Source organism: Microcaecilia unicolor, chromosome 10, assembly GCF_901765095.1.
Source record: "Microcaecilia unicolor chromosome 10, aMicUni1.1, whole genome shotgun sequence".
Classification (NCBI taxonomy): domain Eukaryota; kingdom Metazoa; phylum Chordata; class Amphibia; order Gymnophiona; family Siphonopidae; genus Microcaecilia; species Microcaecilia unicolor.
The window spans coordinates 115,292,159-115,316,414 of NC_044040.1; the positions used below are offsets into that span (position 1 = coordinate 115,292,159).

At 46.2% G+C, this 24,256-nt stretch overlaps 1 protein-coding gene across 4 annotated transcripts in view; it reads left to right on the plus strand.

Moving 5' to 3' along the window:
* The window catches only part of CEP19 (centrosomal protein 19), a 118,804-nt gene that overhangs the window by 33,996 nt on the left and 60,552 nt on the right, over window positions 1-24,256 (plus strand). For 2 of the 4 annotated variants that reach the window (XM_030216219.1, XM_030216218.1), the window contains exons 2-3: window positions 5,109-5,186; window positions 6,355-6,438. The gene's annotated coding sequence lies outside the window, so the exon portion shown is untranslated. Of the gene's footprint in view, window positions 1-4,897; window positions 5,187-6,354; window positions 6,439-24,256 lie in introns of those variants that run through there. The other 2 variants (XM_030216216.1, XM_030216217.1) reach the window with 1 other exon arrangement.

Sequence of the window (24,256 nt, forward strand, 5' to 3'; positions counted from 1 at the left end):
CTAGGCTCGGCTGGCCCCAGCGCTTCGTGATGTCCAAGAACGCCTGAGCCGATAACTGCCACTCTCCGGGATCCAAGGTATGGCGACTGAGAAAGTCCGCCTTGACATTCATGACTCCGGCAATGTGGGCAGCTGACAGCTGTTCCAGATTCGCTTCCGCCCACTGGCATAGATTCATGGCTTCCTTGGCTAGAGGGGCGCTCTTGGTACCTCCCTGGCGGTTGACATAGGCCACAGCCGTGGCATTGTCCGACAGGACCCGTACTGGCTTCAACGCCAGTACCGGGAGGAACTCCAAAAGCGCCAACCGAATGGCTCTGAGTTCCAGGAGGTTGATAGACCACTTTGCCTCTGCAGGAGACCAGAGCCCCTGCGCTGTCCTTCCCAAGCAGTGGGCTCCCCAGCCCATCAAAGAGGCGTCCGTCGTGACGACAATCCACTCCGGGATCACAAGAGGCATCCCTGCAGACAACTTGTCTGTCTTCAGCCACCAGCTCAGCGCCTTGCGCACTGCTGGGTCCAAGGGAAGGCGCACAGCATAATCCTCCGACACCGGAGTCCAGCGCTGCCGCAGAGAGTGTTGTAGTGGTCTCATATGAGCCCTGGCCCAGGGCACTACTTCCATCGTGGCCGTCATAGAGCCCAACAGCTGCACATAGTCCCAAGCCCGAAGCGGAGAGGCTACTAGGAACTGGTCCACCTGAGCCTGAAGTTTGACAATCCGATTGTCCGGCAGGAACACTCTGCCCACTTGGGTGTCGAATCGAACTCCCAGATACTCCAGAGACTGAGTCGGGCGCAGCTGGCTTTTCTCCCAGTTGATGATCCACCCCAGGGAGCTCAAAAGAGCAATCACCCGGTCCACAGCTTTGCCGCACTCTGCATAAGAGGGGGCTCGGATCAACCAGTCGTCCAGATAAGGATGGACTTATACTCCTTCCTTTCGCAGGAAGGCCGCGATGACCACCATTACTTTGGAGAAGGTCCACGGAGCAGTAGCCAACCCGAACGGGAGGGCTCTGAACTGGAAGTGTCGGCCCAGGACTGCAAAACGCAGAAAGCGTTGATGAGGAGGCCAGATGGGAATATGCAAGTACGCTTCCTTGATGTCCAAGGATGCCAGGAACTCCCCTGCCTTCACTGCCGCTATAACAGAGCGGAGAGTCTCCATGCGAAAGTGCCGAACTTTCAAGGCCCGATTGACCCCTTTGAGGTCGAGGATAGGCCGTACAGAACCTCCTTTCTTTGGTACCACAAAGTAAATGGAGTAACGTCCCTTGCCAAGCTGATTTTCTGGCACCGGAACGACCGCACCCAGGCGGATCAGATTGTCCAAGGTCTGCTGCACTGCCACAGCTTTGACCGGAGACTTGCAGGGAGAGAGTACAAACCCGTCTCTTAAGGGTCGGCAGAACTCTAGCTTGTAGCCGTCTCTGATGACTTCCAGCACCCAAGCGTCTGAAGTTACTCTGGTCCACTCGCCCAGAAACGAGGACAGGCGTCCTCCAATCTGCACTTGGCCATGGACCAGGACCCCGTCATTGGGTACGAGACCCGGGGGGAGGACCGGAGGGCGCACCTCTGGGACGGCGGTCTCTGCGAAAGGAATGCTGCTTGGGGGAGAAGTTCCTCTTGAAGGAAGAGGGGGCAGAGGAGCCCGACTTGCCCGGGCGGTACCGACGGGCTTCCTGAAACCGTCCTCTGGAGATACCGGGGCGAGCACTGGCCCGAGCCCTGACCTCTGGTAACCTCTTGCCCTTAGACGTGCCGAGATCGGTCACGATTTTGTCCAGCTCGACTCCAAAGAGCAGCTTGCCTTTAAAAGGCAACTTAGCCAGGCGGGACTTAGAGGCGTGGTCAGCAGACCAATGTTTCAGCCAAAGCCACCGCCGCGCAGAGACTGTCTGAGCCATACCTTTAACCGAGGCTCTCAAGACATCATACAGTAAGTCTGCCAAATAAGCCAAGCCCGATTCCAGGGCCGGCCAATCAGCCCTCAAGGAAGGATCCGAGGGGGAAGCCCGCTGCACAATCATCAGGCACACCCTGGCCACATAGAAGCCGCAAACTGAGGCCTGCAAACTTAAGGCAGCCGCCTCGAAGGACGACCTTAAGGCCGCCTCCAATCTTCTGTCTTGGGCGTCCTTTAGGGCCGTGCCACCTTCCACCGGCAACGCCGTTTTCTAAGTCACCGCAGTGATTAAAAAATCCACGGTAGGCCAAAGAAAGGCCTCCCGTTCACTTTCAGGCAAAGGATAGAGGCGGGACATAGCCCTAGCCACTTTGAGGCTCGCTTCCGGGACATCCCATTGAGCCGAAATTAAGGTGTGCATGGCATCATGCACATGGAAGGTTCTAGGCGGGCGCTTCATCCCCAGCATAATGGCGGAGCCAACAGGGGCTGAGGGAGAGACGTCCTCTGGAGAGGAAATCTTCAAAATGCTCATGGCCTGCACTAACAGGTTGGGCAAATCCTCTGAGCGAAAGATCCGCACTGCAGAGGGGTCATCCGCTCCATCCGAGCGGGAATCCGTCTCCTCCAAGGAATCCCCAAAGGACCGTTGGGAGAACTCAGATACGCTGCCCTCATCTACATCAGAGGAAACAGCGTCCTCTAAGGCCTGGGAATCCACCCGAGGGCGTTTACTTCCGGGGGCCTCAACCCCTTTATCGGACAAGGGAGAAGGGGCAGCGTTTTGCATAAGGAAGGCCTGATGCAGCAGCAAAATAAACTCGGGGGAGAAACCCCCCCAGACTGTGCAATTCAGCAGCCTGGGCCACAGCCCTAGACGCACCCTCAACCGGCGCTCGCAAGAGCGGGGGAGAACCATGCTGCGCATCCAAGATGGCGTCCGGCACGACACTCCGCAAAGGAGCCGTGCGGGAAGAACGGCGCTTAACTTTAGCCGCTTTTTTGCCGTCGCCCAAATCAAGGGCGGCCATGGCATTAACGTCTCCCAGCTCAAGGGCGGCCCAAGAAGAAGCCGTCCGAGCAGAGTGGCCGGCCAAGATGGCGGAGGCGAGTAGCGGGGGATGGGCGTTTATGGCGGGAAAAACCGCCGCACCGGAGGAAGACCCGGGACACTGACCGGCCTCCGAACTGACACCCAACAAGGGCGAATCAGACTTTAAGACCCCCGCATCCCCGCTAGAAGCGCACACGCGGTCCGGGGAGCGATTCGTCGCGCCCTCGTCCTCCGACGCCATAGGCCACGTGGAGATCGATCGGGAAACCCCCTGCCCGCTATAAAAAGGTAAAATTTACCTGCTTCTCGCTCCGAGCTGTAACGACCTGGTGTCCCAGTGAGTAGCTGCAATAAACGTTTAAATAAACGTCGAAATAAACGCCTTTAAGGACGTGCAAAATTTTTTTTTTTTTTTTTTTTTTTAACGGAGCCAGCGGGAGGGGGGAGAAAAGGAGGGACCTGGCGCCACCAGGTTTGCACTTGCTCAAGAAGAGCCCTCAACCCCAGGTACTCAACAAAACCTAAAAATTAGGCTTGGAGACCTAGCCAGAGCTGCTGCTGTGTGTGACCACCACCTGCTGAGATAGAGAACATACTGAGGAGTTTCTGGCAGCACATGACCACATATAGGGAGGCAAAAGGATTGCTCTCTATCTCCACCTGCTGGTAGATGGACACAACCCACCAGTCTATGGATTGATCAGCATGATGATATGGAAGAGGGATTTAACCAGTGAACGGAGTTCCCAGGGAGGAATGTAGGGAGAGATGAGAGTGGAGAGGTACTGAGGAGCTACAGAGTGAATGCACTTATAGGTCAATAAGAGGAGTTTGAACTGTATGCGGAAACAGATCAGAAGCCAGTGAAGTGACTTGAGGAGTGGGCTAATATGAGCATAACGACACTGGCGGAATATTAGTCATGCAGCAGAATTTTGAACAGATTGAAGAGGAGAGAGATGGCTAAATGGGAGACCTGTGAGAAGCAAGTTGCAATAGTCTAAGCGAGAGGTGATAAGAGTGTGGATGAGGGTTCTGGTAATGTGCTCAGAAAGGAAAGGGCACATTTTGGTGATATTATAGAGAGTGTGCAGAGGAGAGGGAGGAGTCGAAGATGACCCCAAGGTTACGAGCTGATGAGACAGGAAGGATGGCCACAGAAATAGAGAATGGGGGAGGAGGAGAGTTTGGTTTAGGGGAAAAGATAAGAAGCTCAGTCTCGGTCATGTTTAGTTTCAGATGGCGCTGAGACATCCAGGCAGCAATGTGAGACAGGCAGGCTGATACTTTGGCCTGGATTTCGGCTGAGATTTCTGGTGTGGAGAGGTAGATCTGGGAGTCATCAGCGTAAAGATGATACTGAAAACCATGGGATGAGATCAGAGTACCAAGGGAAGAAGTATAGATGGAGAAAAGAAGAGGTCCCAGGACAGATCCCTGAGGTACACCAACTGACAGTGGGATAGAAGTAGAGGAGGATCCACTAGTACGCTGGGAGAGATAAGAAAACCAGGAAAGAACAGAGCCCTGAAATCCAAGTGAGGACAGCGTATCAAGGAGTAGACTGTGATCAACAGTGTCAAAAGCAGCAGATCGAGAAGGATGAGGATAAAATAGAGACCTTTGGATCTGGCCAGGAACAGATCATTGGAGACTTTAGCAAGTGCTGATTAAGATTTATAGCAAATGACTACTCTACCTATGAAAAGTTATTCCGTTATTATGCTTCCTCTGTGTACATCCGTATGCTGCACAAGCTGCATGTTTGAAAATATGAGTGAGATTAAATAAAAATAATACCAACAATAAAGAATGATAAGGTGGATGCAGCAGCTCAATAATCTTTTTGCCAGTGTTTTGCGTGAGCGAAAATGGTGGGAAGCTCCGCCTACTGGCTTCAGCCCATATAATGGGTCTAGCTAGTTAGGCCCACCGTCTCCTATTCTCAATCTAACTTTCCTTGCGGTGATCACGGGAGCTCACGCAAAAAGGAAGCTGTAGGCGTGCCTTTCTAAAATACGAAATCCAACCAATCTTTACAAAAGCACGCGGAGGAGCTCTGCCTTTTTTTATTTTCCAATAAGGAGCTCTGTTGAAAACATTTTTCTTTGTGAATCTTGATTTGTTTTATTACCGTTTCAGAGCTACTGGCGACACAGGCAGATCGCAGACAAGCGTGACGCGGTCCTTCTCCTTTGCAGCTGGTTTCTAGGGTGACAGGTGACACTTTTTTTTATTTCCATTTTGTTAAATTTACGAGTCTGTAGTTATTCTTCGCAAACTATGTATGCGAAGATTTTACTGCGACTGAGTGTTTGTTCTCAATGGTTGCAGCCCTGATTCTAAGACTCTGTTACTTTTGTGCGTTGTGTTCGGTAGTCATAAGATCCATGTGTCTGGAAGGTATACTGAGATTGCTATTAGTGTTTTAAAAAGTCTGAACAAATACCCCCCCTCCCCCCCCCCCCACACACACCCACCCACACCCACCTCCACAAAGCGCATTCTAATTAAGGTGGTAAAGGGAAGAACAATAAATACTAGGCAAAAATGGGGGGGGGGGGGGGGCAAAGCTCGTCACAGCACAGCTTCCTTTAGCTTCAGTCTTGGGGACCGTTTGGCAAGGGGCATAGGGCAAATTGCTCTGCTTGCAATCCCCTGTACAATCCCCCCCCCCCCCCCCCATACGTCTTCTCTGACAAGGTTTGAGAAAAGCACAGAAGATCTGTATTTGTAAAGGAAAAGCCCAGATAAACTTAAAGCAATGCATCACAAATTCAAGGGACTAGATTAATTGACCTTAAGGTCGTTATATGTTGTCATATTGTTTGTTTATGGGTGGGGACTTCTGGTGTGATATCTCCAAATGGGTTCGTTTTATGCGTACAATGATAGTAATGAACCTTGCTCACAAGCCAGGTTATGTGTAGTATGATCTTAGTCTGTTGAATCTATTTGCGTAGTGCCAAGAGGGCATCCTCCTGGCGTTCATAAAATGTAACTTATAGAAAGTGAAACCTATCTAGGTGTATTTGAGAATTCTTTTTAATCAAGCTTATGGCTCCCAATACAATGGGAAATATTTCTGCCACACTTAGTCTCTGACTGCCTTTTCTGGTATTTAACAATCTTTTCCCCTTCCACTCTATTCATAGAATAATAGTCACTTGTAATTATAACCTCTAAAATCGGTACCGTTATTTTCTCTTTAATCTTAATGTCTAATTCTCTTGCATCAAGCGTTTTGTGGTTTGGAATTGAAGAGATTATGTTCACCTGGGTTACTCCATTTTCTGTAATCCCAGTGCTTTTCTGGTTCAGTAGTATTGTAATGTTTATAGAGTTCCAAGGGATGAGAGATGCTACCTTATTGTTCCTTTCTGCACAGAAATTCTTCAGGAAATACTTTTTCACACAGAGGATAATGGATGCCCGACACACCCTTCCAGGAGAGGTGATGGAGACAAAAACAGTAAGGGAATTAAAAAATGCTTGGATACCTAAATAGAAAGAGGATGGAAATAAAACTTGCCTTGTTGAGGTGTTATCTTGGGCAAGAATAGTTAGGAACTAAGGCCAGTATTGGACAGACTTCTACAATTTGTGTCCCGCATGTGGCAAAAAGCTCCTGGAGTTAGTGAATCCACATCTAAGACCAATCCTGGGCGGACTTCTGCAGCCTGTGTCTTGCAAATGGTGAAAGGGACTGAGACTTGATATACTGCCTTTCTGTGTTTTTTTACAACTACATTCAAAGTGGTTTACGTAGTATATACAGGTACTTATTTGTACCTGGGGCATTGGAGGGTTAAGTGACTTGCCCAGTTTCAAGGAGCTGCAGTGGGAATTGAACCCAGTTCCCCGGGGGGCAAAGTTCACTGCACTAATCACTAGGCTACTCCTCCATGCCAAAGACAAATGAAGATTGTCTGCTTTTTCTATATCACTTTATTAGCATATGTTACATAAGGGTGCTGTGCATCTCAAGGGGGAGGGGAAGACATTTTAATAATGAAAATAGCAAGTATTGTTAAGTCTTGGAGTAATATATGTTATAACCATTGCATCATATTTAACTGCCTATACGTGGCTGGCATGATGGCAAAGTGCCAACCAGTTTTTAAACATAAACTTCACAGAGTGGCGGGTGCAGCTCTGGCCGATTTGTTGGGAGACTGGATGGGCCACAGAGGTGTTTATCTATTAGTGAAGGGAAATCTTGCCTCACCAATCTACTACATTTCTTTGAAGGGGTGAACAAACGTGGATAAAGGGGATCCGGTTGATATTGTATATCTGGATTTTCAGAAGGTGTTTGACAAAGTACCTCATGAAAGACTCCAGAGGAAATTGGAGAGTCATGGGATAGGAGGTAGTGTTCTGTTGTGGATTAGAGAGGTGTGGTAGCCGTGTTAGTCCACTCTTAAAGGTTATCAATAGAAATCAAACAAAATAAAACATGGAAAAGAAAATAAGATGATACCTTTTTTATTGGACATAACTTTAATACATTTCTTGATTAGCTTTTGAAGGTTGCCCTTCTTCCTCAGATCGGAAATAAGCAAATGTGGTAGCAGATAGTATATATGAGAGAAACATCAAAGCATTACTTTGACAGTCTGACAGAGTGGGAGGGTGGGGGTATGCATGGGGACATCAAAGCATTTCATTGATAGTCTAACAGAATGGGTGTTGGTAGGTGAGAGGAGGGTAATAAACAGAGAAATACAGCTTTGTTTTATAATGAGTTAGAAAACCCAGATCCTTATTAAGTCCTGTTTGTTGGGTGTCAAAATATTCAATCATTCTTATTTCAAAGGTCTTACGTTCCTGTATTGTTTTAAAATTACCTTTCAGTATTCTTACTGTGAAATCACTGGTGCCGTGTTCTGGTCTTGTGAAGTGTTGGCCCACAGGGGTGGGGGCCTGACTGGCACCGGCTATTTTCATGTGATGTCTGTGCAGATTGAATCTTGTCTTAAGCATCTGGCCTGTTCCAATATAGCATCCTTAGTTACATTTTTTACACTGAATGATATATACCACATTGGAAGATGAGCATGTAAAATAGTCCTTTATGTTGAATATTTTTCCTTTGTGAGTGACTGTGGGATCTTGTGAAATGTTTTGGCATAGTTTGCAGCTGGCTGTGTTACACGGAAACGTGCCCTTTTCTTTTTCCGTCTGTGTTGGAAGTTTACTTCTGATCAGCTTGTGTTTTAAATTTGGTGGCTGTCGGAAGGCCCGCACTGGTGGGGATGGGAATATCTCTTTCAGTAATTCATCTTTCTGAAGTAGTAGCTGTAGGTCTCTTATGATTTTCCTCAGTTTCTCCAGCTCTGGGTTGTATGCCACTACAAGGGGAATTCTGTCTGTGCCTTTTTTTTTTCTTTGTACTGTAGCAGATTTTCCCTGGGTGTTTTGAGGGAGGAGGCAATATTCTTGGAGATTATTTTGGGGTTGTAGCCTTTCTGTTTGAAGGATGCAGTCAGGGTTTCAAGATGTCTGTCTCTATCCTCTGGGTCCGAGCAGATACGGTGGTATCTTGTGGCTTGGCTGTAAATAATGGATCATTTTGTATGTGAAGGGTGGAAGCTGGAGTTGTGGAGGTAGCTGCATCTGTCTGTGGGTTTCTTGTATATGGATGTTTGTATACAGCCATCACTGATTGAGACTGTGGTGTCCAAAAAATTGACTTTTTCTGGGGAGTAGTCAATTTTGAATCTGATTGTAGGATGGTATGTATTGAAGGAATAGTAAAATTGTTTCAGAGTTTCTTCCCCCTCCGTCCAAATCATAAAAATGTCATTGATGTACCGGTAGTATTTTAGAGGTTTGGTCTGGTATGTATTCAGATATGTCTCTTAAATGTGGATTAAAAACTGGTTAAAAGATAGAAAACAGGGAGGAAGTGACGTCACAGCTGGCAATGGCAGCTTAGCTCGATAGCTCCCGCTTCCCACAGCTACAAAAAGCAATAATTAGCAGCCATCAGCGATTTTGGACAGCCTGCAACGCGTCCTTGGAGGTGACTTATCGTGTATCACCATGAGCAAAGCGCATACGGGGCGAAATAAAGACCCCCGAGAAGTCCGCAGGAGGAGGGCCTAGCAGGACGCCGAAGCGCCACGAGGCAATGGCGCAGGCCTCGCCATCAGACTCTGACTCAGCGCTATCGTTGGCAGAATCACAGAGGCCCCCTGCCAAAAAGGGCGTCTCCGGCGAGCTTCGAAAGCTCCTCTCCGGTATCCAGGGCGACATTCAAAAATCTAAAGAAGAAATACTGGACCGGATGGAGATATTGAGCTCGGACCTTCGGGAGTTGGGGGGACGAGTGGAAGATGCAGAACTGCGGCTGGAAGAGCATGCGGACTCCCTGAATGCACATGCGGTGCACTTACAGGAGCTGGATCAAAAAACGAGGGAGCTAAATTATAAATTGGACGACCTCAAAAATCGGGGTAGGAGAAACAATCTCCGATTTCGCGGAGTTCCTGAAGGTGGTGAAATGGAGGATGTCTACCAAATTGTGCAAACTCTTTGCACTAACTTACTGGGGACCGAGGCGGTAGCAACAGTGGCAATAGAGCTGGACAGGGCACACAGAGCCCTAGGTCAACAGCAAGAGAACAGACCGCGCGATGTAATCGTCCGTTTCCACAAGTATGAAGTTAAAGAGCAAATACTTGCTTGTGCCCGGAAGAAACAGGACCTGGAATTTGGGGGAGCTAAAATAACTGTTTTCCAAGATCTTTCACAGTTCACCCTGCAACAGAGGCGTCTACTGAAACCGGCTCTGGATGTTTTAATAAAAGAGCATATCGCCTATAGATGGGGTTTCCCTTTCTCACTGAACTTCACAATTAAGGGAGCCAAGCACAGAGCTAGCTCACTTGCCGAGGCCTGGGCGTCCCTGCATGCAGCTGGATTAGTGACCTCAAAGGCACCTCCGGGAGCGGTGGCACCTGCAACTAAAGCGAAGTTCCAAAAATGGCAGCGGATCCCTGAGTCCACTAAGCGAAGTAACCCGAAGCGAGGAGTAGCGGCAGAGGGAACCTGAACCGGGGCGAAGCAGTCTCGTTGGGGTCTGCAAGTTGAGTACAGTGCTTCTGTGGAGATCGCTGGGACAATGGATACCTTTGTGGTAAATCGGGGATAACGAGTTTAGAGTACTAAAGAATTGCAGTGTTGTCAGTTATCCCTGGAATGTTATGTTAGAGGAAGGTTTTTCTCTGCATGTAAAACTGTTTGGAAGAGAGGGGGAACTTGTACGGGGAGACGCTATATGATGTGAGGGTTATGCATGAGAGATGGAGGGAGGGCACAGGGGGGGTGCGGGAACATGAGGGGAGACGGGGAGTGTTTTTGACCTGTTCCTAGGCTGAATGTGTGAAGATGGACTTAGGAAATGGTGGTAGTGGGGAGACGGCTGGGGGGGGGGGGGGCGGGGGAGCTGGGTTGTCAGGAGCACAGTGGGGTACTTTCTCTAATTCCCATCTAGGGGGTTAATCTCCTCTGGGTGGTGGCTGGATGTGGGGGGATGAAGGACAAGGGTAGGGTGGGGGAGGGGGTCGGGATGGAGGGGCGGGACTTGCACATTTGGGGAATAGGGGGTTGCAGACATTTGTAATGGAATGGTATGAAGTGTTCACCTTAGTTTGTATAGTTTTTGTTCTGATTACTTGAAATGAGTACGGACTTGAAGGTCTTATCCTGTAATGTAAAGGGACTTAATGTGCCTCAAAAAAGGCAAAAACTCTTTAAGGAGTTTCAGCAGCTGAAACCTCATATAGTAATGTTGCAGGAGACGCACCTTCGCCGGCGGCATGAGAGGCTCCTCTCCCATCCTAACTACCCTAGGGCCTATTTTGCCTCCCCTGCAGATGGCTCTAAGAAGTGCGGGGTGGCGGTGTTGTTCCATGAGATGATATCAGTCCAAATAGTGAAAGTCAAGAGGGACCCAGGTGGGCGTTTTTTGTTTTTACATATCATTATAGATCAAGTTGACATAACAATAGCCTCTATATATGCACCAAATGACCACCAGGGGGCTTTTTACACCAAGGTAAAGAACCTTTTAGCTACATTTGCCCAGGGATCCATCATCTTGGGGGGAGACTTCAATGGGGTCATGGATCCGAAATTAGATAGATCTGGTTCTGCTCAGTAAGTAGGGAATAAGGATTCTTTGGCTTTAGGTTCTCTGGCTCACTCCTTGGGAACTCTTGATGTTTGGAGGCTGGGTCATGCACATGTGAGAGATTATACATTCTTCTCTGCAGTGCATGCCTCATACAAATCGATTATATCTTTCTTGATGTAGCCCTAGTAGAAAGAGGTCCGAGCGCAGGTATTGGTAGTGTGACACTATCGGACCATGCGCCGGTCTGGGTTACGCTGCCCAATATCAAGGCAGAGCATAAAGATAAGAGATGGATGCTCAAAGCGAATGTGCTGCAAGAAAGGGAGGTTGTGGAGGGATGTAAGAAAGTGTTAAAGGAGTATTTGGATTATGGAGTCAGGCCCTTCCCTCAGTATAGTGTGGGACGCTATGAAGGCCGTGTTTAGAGGCTACTTTCTGCAATTGGCCAGCCAGCGAGCTAAGGCCCGTAGGCATCAATTGGCTCAATGTTTGGATAGGATTCGGAAACTAGAAGAACGGCACAAGGTATGTGGCTCTCAGGAAGTCCTGGAGGAGCTGCGCAGCCAGAGAATCCAGCTGGATTCTATCTATTCAGAGCACTTATGCCAGCTCCAATCAAGAATGAAAGTTCGTTCCTATGAATTTACTAATAAGGCAGGCCGTCTTTTGGCCATACGACTGCGAAAGCAGAAGGTGGAGAGGGCAGTAACTCAGGTCCGGGGTGGTGCGGGAGATATGCTTAACACCTCAGAGGCTATACGAAGGCGTTTTAACGAATTTTATCAGGAGCTATATGATCAGGAGATTAATCCCTCCGCAGAATCTATCGCAGAATACTTAGCGCAGAGTGAGCTAGCATCCTTGACAAACCAACAGCGAGCAACTCTAGATGCGCCAGTTACCCCAATTAAAATCCAAAAGGCTATCCAGAATTTACCATCTTGTAAGTCCCCAGGGTTGAATGGGCTCCCTAACGAATTTTATAAGAAATTTATCCCGGAACTGGCTCCACTTCTGGCAGACTTGTTCAATCAAATTGGGAAGGGGGAGGCCTTACCTCCTATGCTTGAGGCCTGGATAGCTGTGCTACCAAAACCAATAAAGACCTCTTAGAGTGTGGCTCTTATCGCCCCATATCAGTCTTAAACGCAGACGTTAAAATATTAGCTAAGGTTCTGGCTAACAGACTGGCCCCTCTGCTTCCCACGATCATTCATCCAGATCAAGTGGGCTTTGTTCCACACAGAAAGGCAATGGATAACACAAGGCGAGTTGTAGATATTATATACTTAGCTAAAAGATTTAGAAGGCCTCTGTGTTTCCTTAGTCTAGACGCCGAAAAGGCTTTTGATAGGGTGCATTGGCCATTTATGTACAAAGTTCCGGAGACATTTGGGATTGGGCCACAGTTCCGAGGGTGGATTCAAGCATTCTATAGCTCGCCAAAAGCGTGCATTAGAGTGAATGGGGGGAATTCTGATTTGTTTACCTTACATAGAGGTACTAGGCAGGGTGTCCTCTCTCTCCGCTGTTGTTCGCTATGGTGATGGAACCGTTTGCCTCTAGGGTCAGATCAAATCCGGGGATTACTGGCATTATGATAGCGGGGAGGGAGCATAAATTGTCTTTATTTGCTGATGATGTCCCTCTTTGTCCCTCGGCCTCTGACCACATTTCCTGTGCTCTTGTGGGACATTGAGGAGTACTCGGTAGTATCAGGGTTTCAAGTGAATATGTCAAAATCTGAAACCTTAAACGTGTCGCTTCCTACGGAAACGGTGGAAGAATTAAAGTCCTTGTACGCTTTTCGGTGGGCTAATAAGAGCCTCTTTTCAGCTAACTATAAGGGAATGGCTCGGGCGCTTACAGAGGACATGGAAAGGTGGGGTGACTTGGAACTTTCCTGGTTTGGTCGTATAGCCGCAGTTAAGATGAATGTCTTGCTGCGCCTGCTATATCTATTTCAGGCCCTCCCAATCGAGATGCCTCGCAAGTTCTTAGCTGCACTACAAGATCGTATCGTGCGCTTTATATGGGCAGGCAAGAGGCCGAGATTAGCGAGGGCCTTCTTATATCAGGCAAGGAATCAGGGTGGGCTTGGGGTCCCTAACTTGAATTGGTACTATCGGGCAGTGCAGGCGCATGCGGCTGTGGACTGGTTTCAGGACCATCCTGATAGGCATTGGGTGCATATAAAGCAATTTACTGTGGGTGATGGGCCCCTAGGGGCGATTATGTGGCTTCCAAGCTCCCTTAGGTCATTGGGGGAGGGCCTGTGTCCTTCTATATATATTACTCTAGCTAACTGGGATAGTCTTTTTCCACATCGGTGCACACTGTCTCGCCTGTCCCCTATTGCTTACAACCCATTGTTTTACCCAGGAACAGAACGAGGTACGTTTACTAGGTGGTACGAGGGAGGGCTGCGAATGTGGGGACAACTGTTTGAGGGGGAGTCTCTTATGTCATACCCAGAAGCCCGAGAAATTCTCAGTAGTGGAGACTGATGAATATGCCTACCTTCAATTGCATCATTTCCTTAAAACACGGGCAGTCCGGGAAGTGATGCTCGGGGAAAAGTCAGTACTAGAGCACCTTTGTGAGGGAACGGAAACTAACAGTGGACTGATATCACGCCTCCACAATGTTATCACACAGCAAGCACCCCGATACACTCTTCATAGGAGGAGTTGGCAGTGGGAGTTGGGCATGGAGGTGGAGGAGGTGGTATGGGAGAGGATGGAGAGAGATGCGGCGAAGGTGTCGTCTCATGTTCTTTTTAAGGAGAATGCCATTAAAGTCCTATTTAGGTGGTATATGTCACCTGATCGCCTCCAGCGCATTTACCCAGCGTTGTCAGGGTTGTGGGGTTAAGGGTTCTATGGGGCATGTTTGGAACTGTAGGAAAATCAGGGCGTTCTGGAAAGCGGTCCGCAGCAGATTGCAGGTGTGGTTGGGGAAACCCTGTTCCGTGGCACCCCACAGTCTCTCTCTTCTCAGCAAAAGTGGTGGGATTTTCTCCCGCTCAATACCACCTTTTACGTTATGCCACATGTGCTGCTAGAATTGTCATAGCGGCATGCTGGAAACAACCTGCAGTCCCACCATTAGCTCAGTGGCTTAAGAAACTGAGATACGTCTGTGAGATGGAAAAGTTAATAGCTGAGAGGTGTAACCAACTCAGTAGGTGGCACTCAACTTGGGATCCTTTTCTCATAACTACAAAACCTGCAGAATGATACGAGTACTAGTTGTGCAAGTCCAAACAGGGAGGGGGGGTAAGGGGGGGGTGGGTTAGGGGGTTGGGTGGTGTTCTATATTGTAAAAGTTCTATAAAGATTGAAGTGTTTGAGGCTTTGTTTGTACATGCACAGTGGCAAGCCAGTATACGGGTCTGGGCTTACTGGGCTGGCAACGTGGGGTTTGTGTGTTCTGCACTGATTAGTGTGTTGCTTATGCTATGTGGTATGACATTTTATGTAACATATAAGGTCCATTCCTGTTATGTTTTGTTGGACAATTGTTCATATTTTCTCAATAAAGACTTCATATAAATAAAAAAAAAAAAAAAGATAGAAAACAGAGAGTAGGGTTAAATGGTCAGTATTCTCAATGGGGTTCCCCAGGGCTCTGTGCTGGGACCGCTGCTTTTTAACATATTTATAAATGACCTAGAGATGGGAGTAACTAGTGAGATAATTAAATTTGCTGACACAAAGTTATTCAAAGTCATTAAATCGCAAGAGGATTGTGAAAAATTACAAGAGGACCTTACGAGACTGGGAGACTGGGCGTCTAAGTGGCAGATGATGTTTAATGTGAGCAAGTGCAAAGTGATGCATGTGGGAAAGAGGAACCAGAATTATAGCTACGTCATGCAAGGTTCCACGTTAGGAGTCACTGACCAAGAAAGGGATCTAGGTGTCGTCGTCAATGATACATTGAAACCTTCTGCTCAGTGTGCTGCTGCGGCTAAGAAAGCAAATAGAATGTTGAATGGAAAACAAAAATGAGGATGTTATAATGCCTTTGTATCGCTCCATGGTGTGACGCACCTCGAATATTGTGTTCAATTCTGGTCGCCGCATCTCAAAAAAGATATAGAGGCATATTTTCAAAGCACTTAGCCTTCCAAAGTTCCTTAGAAACCTATGGAACTTTGGAAGGCTAAGTGCTTTGAAAATGAGCATGATAGTGGAATTAGAAAAGGTGCAGAGAAGGGTGACGAGTGGAGGAGTGGCCTAGTGGTTAGGGTGGTCGACTTTGGTCCTGAGGAACTGAGTTCGATTCCCACTTCAGGCACAGGCAGCTCCTTGTGACTCTGGGCAAGTCACTTCCCTCCATTGCCCCAGGTACAAATAAGTACCTGTATATAATATGTAAGCCGCATTGAGCCTGCCATGAGTGGGAAAGCATGGGGTACAAATGTAACAAAAAAAAAAAGGAGATGGGACGACTTCCCTATGAGGAAAGGCTAAAGCGGCTAGGGCTCTTCAGCTTGGAGAAAAGGCGGTTGAGGGGAGGTATGATAGAGGTCTATAAAATGAGTGGCATTGAACAGGTAGATGTGAAGCGTCTGTTTATGCTTTCCAAAAATACTAGCACTAGGGGGCATGCGATGAAGCTAGAATGTAGTAAATTTTAAAACGAATTGGAGAAAATTTTACTCAACCTGAAATTAAACTCTGGAATTCATTGCCAGAGATTGTGGTAAAGGCGGTTAGCTTAGCGGAGTTTAAAAAAGGTTTGGACAGCTTCCTAAAGGAAAAGTCCATAGACCGTTATTAAATGGACTTGGGGAAAATCCACTATTTCTGGGATAAGCAGTATAAAATATTTTGTTCTACTTTGGGATCTTGCCAAGTATTTGTGACCTGGATTGGCCACTGTTGGAAACAGGATTCTGGGCTTGATGGACCTTTGGTCTTTCCCAGTATGGCAATACTTATGTACTTATATCTGCTGTCATTTACTGTGTTACATTAGGGAGGACAATTTGGATTACCTTGCCCTTAGTTCTCCCTCCCTCCTGTGTCCTCTCCCTCTGGTTTGGTTTTATTGCAGTAAATACAGTAGCCATGTTGGACCCCATGCGGTATATCACGTTTCTGGAATAAAATATAAATAAATACAGTTTTCAAAAAGTCTTCTGTGTAAATGCCTTTTTAATGGTAAGAGGTAATGGTTTGTGATGATCACCCTCCCTGTAGATAGATGAAAGTATATGCATAATTCCAAAACACAAATAACAAGTGTTACTACTAACTAATATGCATGGAATAAATAGAGACCAATAATCGCTTGTGCTGGCTGTTTGAAATGCTGATTTGTTGGATGAGGCAATTTCTTTTGAAGTCTAAGAAGCATATTTTCAAAGTGCTTTGAAAATATGCCTCCAAGTGTACCAATTTGGTGTGGGTTGTTCAAGAAATGATTTAAATGTTATATGATGGTGACTGTATATAATTTATATTCAAATCTTTTTTTTATTCAAGAACATAACGGTACAGTTATGCAAATATTTTAACATTAAATCCAACATCCTACCCTCCCATCCACCCTCCCCCTCCCCCCTCCAATAAACAAGAACCCCCCCCCCCCCCCCAAACATCCTATAGAAGTTCAGTGCTGAGTTCGTTACAAGCAGTAACCATGAGTCCGTTACTCTGTGCAGTGGGCGTTAGCGTGTTCCAAAATGGGCTCTAACATTTCTGAAAGCGGGCGCCTGCAGTAGAGGAAAAGTCTTGAATTTCCAGTCGTTCAAGTCTTAAGTGAATCATTCGTGAGCGCCATTGCTGAACTGAAGGCTTATTATAAGTCAGCCATTCAGATAGGATGGCTTGTTTCGCGGTTAGTGTAGCCTTCTGTACAAAGCTTGTATACTCCGTAGGGGTGGGGGGGGGGGCCCAACCTTGGGACACCAAATAGAAGCGCTGAGTCGTATGCCATCCCACTTGCCACATTTTAGAGACCTGTGATAGTATTGCCTTCCAGAAGGACGCAACAACGGGGCACTTCCAGAACATGTCCCAACGTTGCCCCCTCCCGTGCTGCATTTCAAACAACATCCCCAAGGGGAGAGGCCCATGTAAAAGGCCCTACGAGGGGAAACATATAAGCGCAATGCAAATTTATATTGAAGTTCCCAATGTACTGCAAATGACATCCGTTTGCAGATTGTTAATATGTGATTTTTAAACTGCTCCACAGTTAGGGCAATCTGAATGTCCTTCTGCCACACCAAAAGCAGATGTTTGTAATCCAGCTCTGGCACAGTGTCCCTGATGTGTCTGTGGTGGAATGAGAGTAGCACCTTTTGTTGTACTTCTAGAGAGAATGCCGTTGTTTCTCCTGTACATCCTCCGAGAGGGCTTCCCATGGCAAAGATTGCACATAGTGTTTCAGTTGGGCGTAACCAAACTCGTCCTTCTGCTCTAGAGTAAATTCCCCCCGGAGTTCTTCATATGTTTTGGGTTTCCCTTTTCGGGTCACCACCTGTAGTAAGTAAATGATTCCTCGTCTCTGCCAGCAGCGAAACATGGGGTAGAGATGTCGTGGGGGAAAGGCCGGATTATTACATATCGAAAGGAACGGTGTCACCTTGGAAGAGAACTGATGTAGTTTGCAAATCCACCGCCACGTAGCCTTGGCAGCGGGAACTATGGAAGAGGTCTTTAGAGGTTGAGGGATAGGACCCCCAGCCGTATGTAAAAGGTTGTTGAAGTGAATAGCAGGTGATAACTGCAGTTCCAAGGCTGTATTGGAGTAATCCTGTGTAGATCGGAACCAGTCATTAATATGCCTCACGCCACTTGCTATCTTTATATAGCGCATACTTATAAGTCCCAGTCCTCCATAATCCACTGGGATGCACATGGTGGCCAAAGAGAGTCGTGCCCTCTTCCCTCTCCATAGAAACCTGCGCAACATACCATTCAGCTTTCGTTTATCAGACCTCTTCAAGAAAAGTAGTAGTTGTTGAAAAAACATACAACTATTTAGGGATGATTAATCATATTGTACAAGGCTATCCGTCCCAATAAGGTGATAGGGAAGGCTTCCCAAGACCTGAATCTCTATTGACTTTCCTTTAGTAACCTCTGTACATTTAACTGATAAAGTTTAGATACCTCTGCTGGAATTTTTACCCCAACATATTTAAGCGAGTCTTGCACCCACTCTATTAAGTCCTTGAACTTCGGGTGGGGGGGGAAAGCACTTGTGACTTGTCTAAGTTTGGCATAAAACCAGCAAATTTCCCAAATTGCTGCGTGCATTCCAGTAAATCTTTAAGGGAATTAACTGGGTCAGTCAGCACCACCAACAAGTCATCTGCGTATGCTAAGGTTTGAATCTGTCACTCCCCCTGACATGGTAAGTTTCCTTAGAAACGGCTCTAATGATAGTATGAATAGTAATGGGGAAAGTGGGCACCCCTGTCGAGTTCCTCTTGCTATGGAGAACCTCTTTTCTCTAATACCATTAATCAGTAAGCTTTGATCGCTACCTGCAACTCTGATAATAATAATGGAGCTTTTAAATATTCTAGTTCTGTTGGAGTCAAACCAGGAAGACCTAATGTAGACAAATAAACTGTTAACTCCTGAGGGTTTAGTGGGGGATCTGCTGCGTAAAGTGCGGTAAAGTGGTCTGTAAAAATTTTAGCTATTCTTTCTGTTTATGAGGACTCCTTGATCATCCCACAGCGCTGTCACCGATCTCGGCCCGCCCCAGTTTGTAATGTTCCAGGCCAACATTTTACCTGGTCTTGTAGGTAAACACAAATGATACTTATAGGAAAACAGCTCCCAACAGTCTCATCTGCACCCAGATTCCCATACAGAATTATTTGCAAGCAAAATACTCTGTTCTCTGTCTGTCTAGGGAAGGAGGGAACCTGGATTGGCACCAAGCCAATACTTCCGATAGAGAGAAACGAAACTGAAGAAGCCAGCTGATATATATATTAGAATTTATTATAGATAATATGATATACAAAATAGACCACTCTGTAGCAAACCTTAGCTAAATACAAAAATAACTTGCTGGTAAAAGAATTACAAAAATATATTGTCACTAACTAAACACTCTTGATTCTTACTGGTTACTAGGTAAATTACACAACCTGATTTGTAATAGTGAAACTATGTTGAGGTAAATACGGTTATTAGCAGCAATCTCCTGACACGGGTTATGACTCTAACCAGCCTTTGCTTAGGTAAACACCAATCACTAATTTCCGGCTATAAGAAGTAAAACACTCTATCTCACCAGGCTGTCTCTCGGCAGTCTCTCGGATGAGGTTGCACAGGTTCCTTCTCAGACTCGAGCTGTCTCTCCCAGCGAGTCTTAGTCTCAGAAGTAGGACAGGGTCTCTGCAGCAAGCAGGATCACTCCGTGCGGGTACAGCTGAAACAACTGGTACTTTCTTTAGATAGGCAGTCCACAAGGTTGTGGACCACATCAGGTCTCACTCGTCCTCTTGCCAGCTCCAACTTCTTCTAGATTCCAACTAACTAACTTCTCCTTCTTCCCACTTTCTTAGCCCCCTTTCCTCAGGTGACCAGCGTGGATCAATCCCGATCTTGTCCAGCTCATTCCATGAGCAAGAAGACGGTCGTTGTTCGTGACCTTGAAACTGTTACTTCTTGGTATGCATTTCTGTTTCTCACCCGGCTTGTTGGAGCCATGTCTCACTCCCTTTTCAGCTTCTCAGGGAGATAAAGGGGGGTTGGTTGCCCACAGCATGTCCTTGGATGTTACATGACTGCCAGTGATTTTCCACAAGCAGAAAGCTGAATTTGCGCTCTCGCTAATGTGCAGGTCATAGGTTACAGACTCCATCTTGATGTATTAGGATTATACTGGCTAAGACCAGCAAGGTGAGATACACAGGGAAATATCCCTACAGTCTATTACCAAATTTGTGCAGTTTGTATTTGCGATGTAGCAACGAGTGTGATTCTTTCTCATGCACACAACACCCTCTCCCTTAACCCTTAACCAACCCATAATCATTCGCCCTGACTCTAATCTAGGAAGAATGCAGATAGACACTCTTATGATGCGAGGGACCCCCACCCCTCTTTGTGACTTATGACCAAGCGGAGAACTACCCCACCAGTGGCCCTGAGGAAATCCTTTCTACTACTGCTGAGCTACTTTGCCCACTACTTTTAATCTCTCAGCCTCCCCCTGGCCTACCGGCTGCTTAACGTATAACCAAGCCTTCACACAAGGTTTGAATTTTTTTTTGAAAAGCCATTTATTCTGGGTATAAACAAAAATGAACCCGGCACCAAAACAAACTTATAACATTTATCTGGATATCAAGAAGGCTTATATGGTTATTTATTTGTGACACTTATATCCCATAGTATCCCAAGCAAGTTTGAGTTCAGTGTGACTTACAATAAACAGTATAGGATACATAACAAAAAAGTAATTTCTTGTAAGAATCCAATTTTACAATACAATGTCATAAACATACTGGGATAGCTATGGATGTTTAACATTTAGAAGATCTATTGTGATTGTGAAATGGTATAGTTAATTCAAGACCTCAGGGGTGACTTATTTCACAAGAGCAGTTCCGCTCTTAATTCAGACCTATGAGGAGGCAGGCGAGTCATCATTTAATCAACACTTGTACTTCAGTTTACTTCAAGGTATCATATAAAAGGTAAAAAAATAGTTTATATCATAAAAAATATTGAAGCTACTTAGCTTTCTTGTTGTGGGACTGCTAGCCAACATTCAGCATGCTTCACATCTCACTGCATCAAGGTTCGGTCCACTAAAATATGCAAACAAGAAATTATTATATGTGTATATATACTACTACCTGTATTTATGTTTCAACAATTTTATTGATGAAGGTAATGAAACAGAACAAACCATACAATATCCAAATATACAGTGGTACAAATTTTGTTCATACATTATCCTGCATTAAACAGTCATCAATAGGTTTTGTCCCCCCCCCCCCCCCCTTGTTTCTTTTTGTTCTTTGTGGCCTTGTTACTGGTCCATCTAATGGGTCGTTAACACAAGTCAGTTTTGTAGCCAACCTTTTCATTATCCTTTATCATAAATCAAACCTTCTGAAGCAACATTTTAAAATGTTTATCTTGGGGCCCAAAATCCTCATATTTATCTAACAAAAACCCTGTTGCTGATCTGTTCAGAGGTCTACCTCCTAAACCCTCCAAGTATGCTGTCACCTCGTTCCAGAAAGCCTGAGTGTGTATGCACTCCCAAAATGCATGTAGAAAGGAATTTATACCCATCATACATTTTGGACAAGTCGGGGAGTCCACCCCTCCCATTTTAAAGAGTCGTTCTTGTGTTAAATATGCTCTGTGCAGCACCCGGAAATTACATTCCCGGAGCTCTGCGCTAATCGAGCCTGATGGGATACGTCCCACCAATCGAACCATATCCAATGATGCGGCTGGTAGGCCCAACTCCCGACTCCACCTAGTTTGCAGTTCACTTTTGTCTTGCTTTGGCTGTATCACATCTAATGCTGCCTTTAAATTAGACACCGATATTCCCCGGTCATGAATGGGTTCATAGAAATCTAGTATCTTCTGTCTTATGGAGAATTGCAGATTTCCTTTATCAAAATTGTTAATATAATGTTGCACTTGCCTATATGCGAACAGATCTCTATATTCTACTTTCTCCGAAGCCAACAATACCTCCCATGTTTGTAATCGTCCTTCGGCATCTAACAGGTCCTTAACATACCGTATCCCAGTCTGCTCCCAACGTTTAAAAGATATGTTATCATTGCCTGGAAGAAATTCCCTATTTCCAACCAAAGGTATTTGATCTGTTTGTTGTGGATTCCCTCCAAGCAAGGTCACCAGGTATATCCATGCTGCCCTGATCGTCTGCACCAGAACATTCCCTCTCAATTCTACCGGGATTTTCACAGTAGGGCAGTGAATCACTGAGAAGATACTCCATTTGCCCAGCACTGCTTGTTCCATGTGTATAGGTGTATAAATTTGTTCCCCCAATACCCAATCTCCCAGATGTCATAGCAAGCAGGCCCAGTTATATGTTTGTATGTCTGGTAGGCCCAAACCTCCTTGTCGCCATGTCCCTGTCAAATGTCTGAACAAAGTTCTTGGTTTCTTTCCCTGCCAGCAAAATTTGGAGATCAGCCTATGCAAAGCCTTGATATTTTTCTTCAAAAGTCTGATCGGTAATATTTGTAAGGTATACAGCCATTTGGGAAATAAAATCATACGGAATAGCTGAATTCGGCCACTCAAAGAGATCGGGAGTAACATCCACCGGGACAGACTCTGCTTGCTGTATTCCAACAGATGTGAGACATTTAGATCGTGGATCAGGAAAGTCTTATAGGGGAGTTTAATGCCCAGATATCTAAAAAATCTTGAGGCCCAGTTCAAGGGAACTACTACCTGTATTTAAAACGTAAGACTGCTCAAAGTATTTAGATAATACTTGCCAACAACGCACACCATATAAATTCAAAGCTTTAGGAAATGGTGGTTGGGTGATACCAACCCCACTGAACCAATCAGAACAGCTCAACTATCAGGAGAAAGATTCAAAATAGAGAAGCCCAATCTAACTTACTTTATATCTCCAGGGGGTTTAAAATAATATCAAACATATAAACGGCAAGTGACCGACTCACCTGCAAATGCGCAGTAGAGTCACTCAGAACGCTAAGAGTGTAGAAGTCCAAGCCCCGCCTCCACCAGCAGTACAGCCCAATAGGGAGGAGGGCTTGGACATGGGCGTGGAAATCGGAGGAGGAGGGAGCGGAACTGAGGGAAATATGCTGAGGGGAGAGTAGGGTTGGTGGACCGGGGGGGGGGGGGACATAGGAAAACAAAAAACTAGCCCGTTGTTACGAGCTTAATGGCTAGTGTAACATAAATCCAATGTTGATCCTTGTAATTCAGCTATTTTTCAAGGTTGCCACCTTCACCTTTATCAATGACTCGCCATCACAGGTCCTGTATTCTATGTTTAAAATCCACCTAATGTTGGACAACTGGGGCGGTCAATACATTTGTTCTAATATAAGATTTATGTTCAGCCAGTCTGAGTTTGATAGGTCGAATAGACTGCCCAACATAAACCTTATTGCAGAGGCAAATCGAGGCAAATGAAAGCGTAGACCACATTTCATACTATCACAAGTTGTGTCAGATTGAGCATATTGTAATATCTGTAATCCCGGTAGCAAACCTTCAGGGGTGGTAGGCTCCCTTCAGCAGTCCACAAACAAAGTCCTTCCAGACAACACAGCTTTTAGTTCCAAACAGTTTATTTCCTCTCCTCCACAAAATCTCAGTTCAAGGGGGTTAAAGTCCCATTCAGTTTCCAAAACAAAGCAACAAGAAAAAACTTCTTTAAGTCCAAGTTCTCCCCCAGTTCAACAGCCTGGGTTTCAGTTTTAAAAGTCTTTCCGTTTGGGTGGTTGCAGAATGGCAGTACACCGCCCACAACACAGCTAATTGACTCCTGTGACCACTCACTGCCTTCAGTCCCTGCAACTCTGCCCCAAAGTACAATTACAGTCCATGTCAACTGGCTCCTCCAAATCTGGTGTGCTGCTCCCTCCAGATTCTCCTTCCTCCAAGCACTCCATTAACTCTGCTTCTCTGCTAGGCTGTTGGTTGGAGACCTCCTCCCCCTCCCTGGTGGAAGGAATCTTGTACTGATTTCTAACCCAAGGGAATTGAGCTTTGTCATCCCTGCTCCCCCTTCTGGCCCTCGTCTGCCATAGCAGCTGCTCTTTCCAGTCCTTTTCCCCCTCCCTTCCACGTGGGGGCCATACCGGGTTTTGGGACCTACCCGATCCCTTCTCTCAGGGCCTTGTGGGGAATGTAGTCTGGCCCCATACCTCCTCCTGACCTGCTTAGACCCTCCAACCTCCTTATAATATATGGTTCTATTAGTACCAGGAACAGTACAGAATATTCCCGTAATTGCAGAAGTACACCATTGGCAGTGGGTACAAGACACATGATCAGTTAATGACGGGGTTTCTTCATAATCCAAATGTTTGTATGACAATTCCTCAAATTATTTTACGTTGTCTATAAGCTATTATAGGATGATCATGAAAACATTGGTGAACTTAAAGAACAGTCCA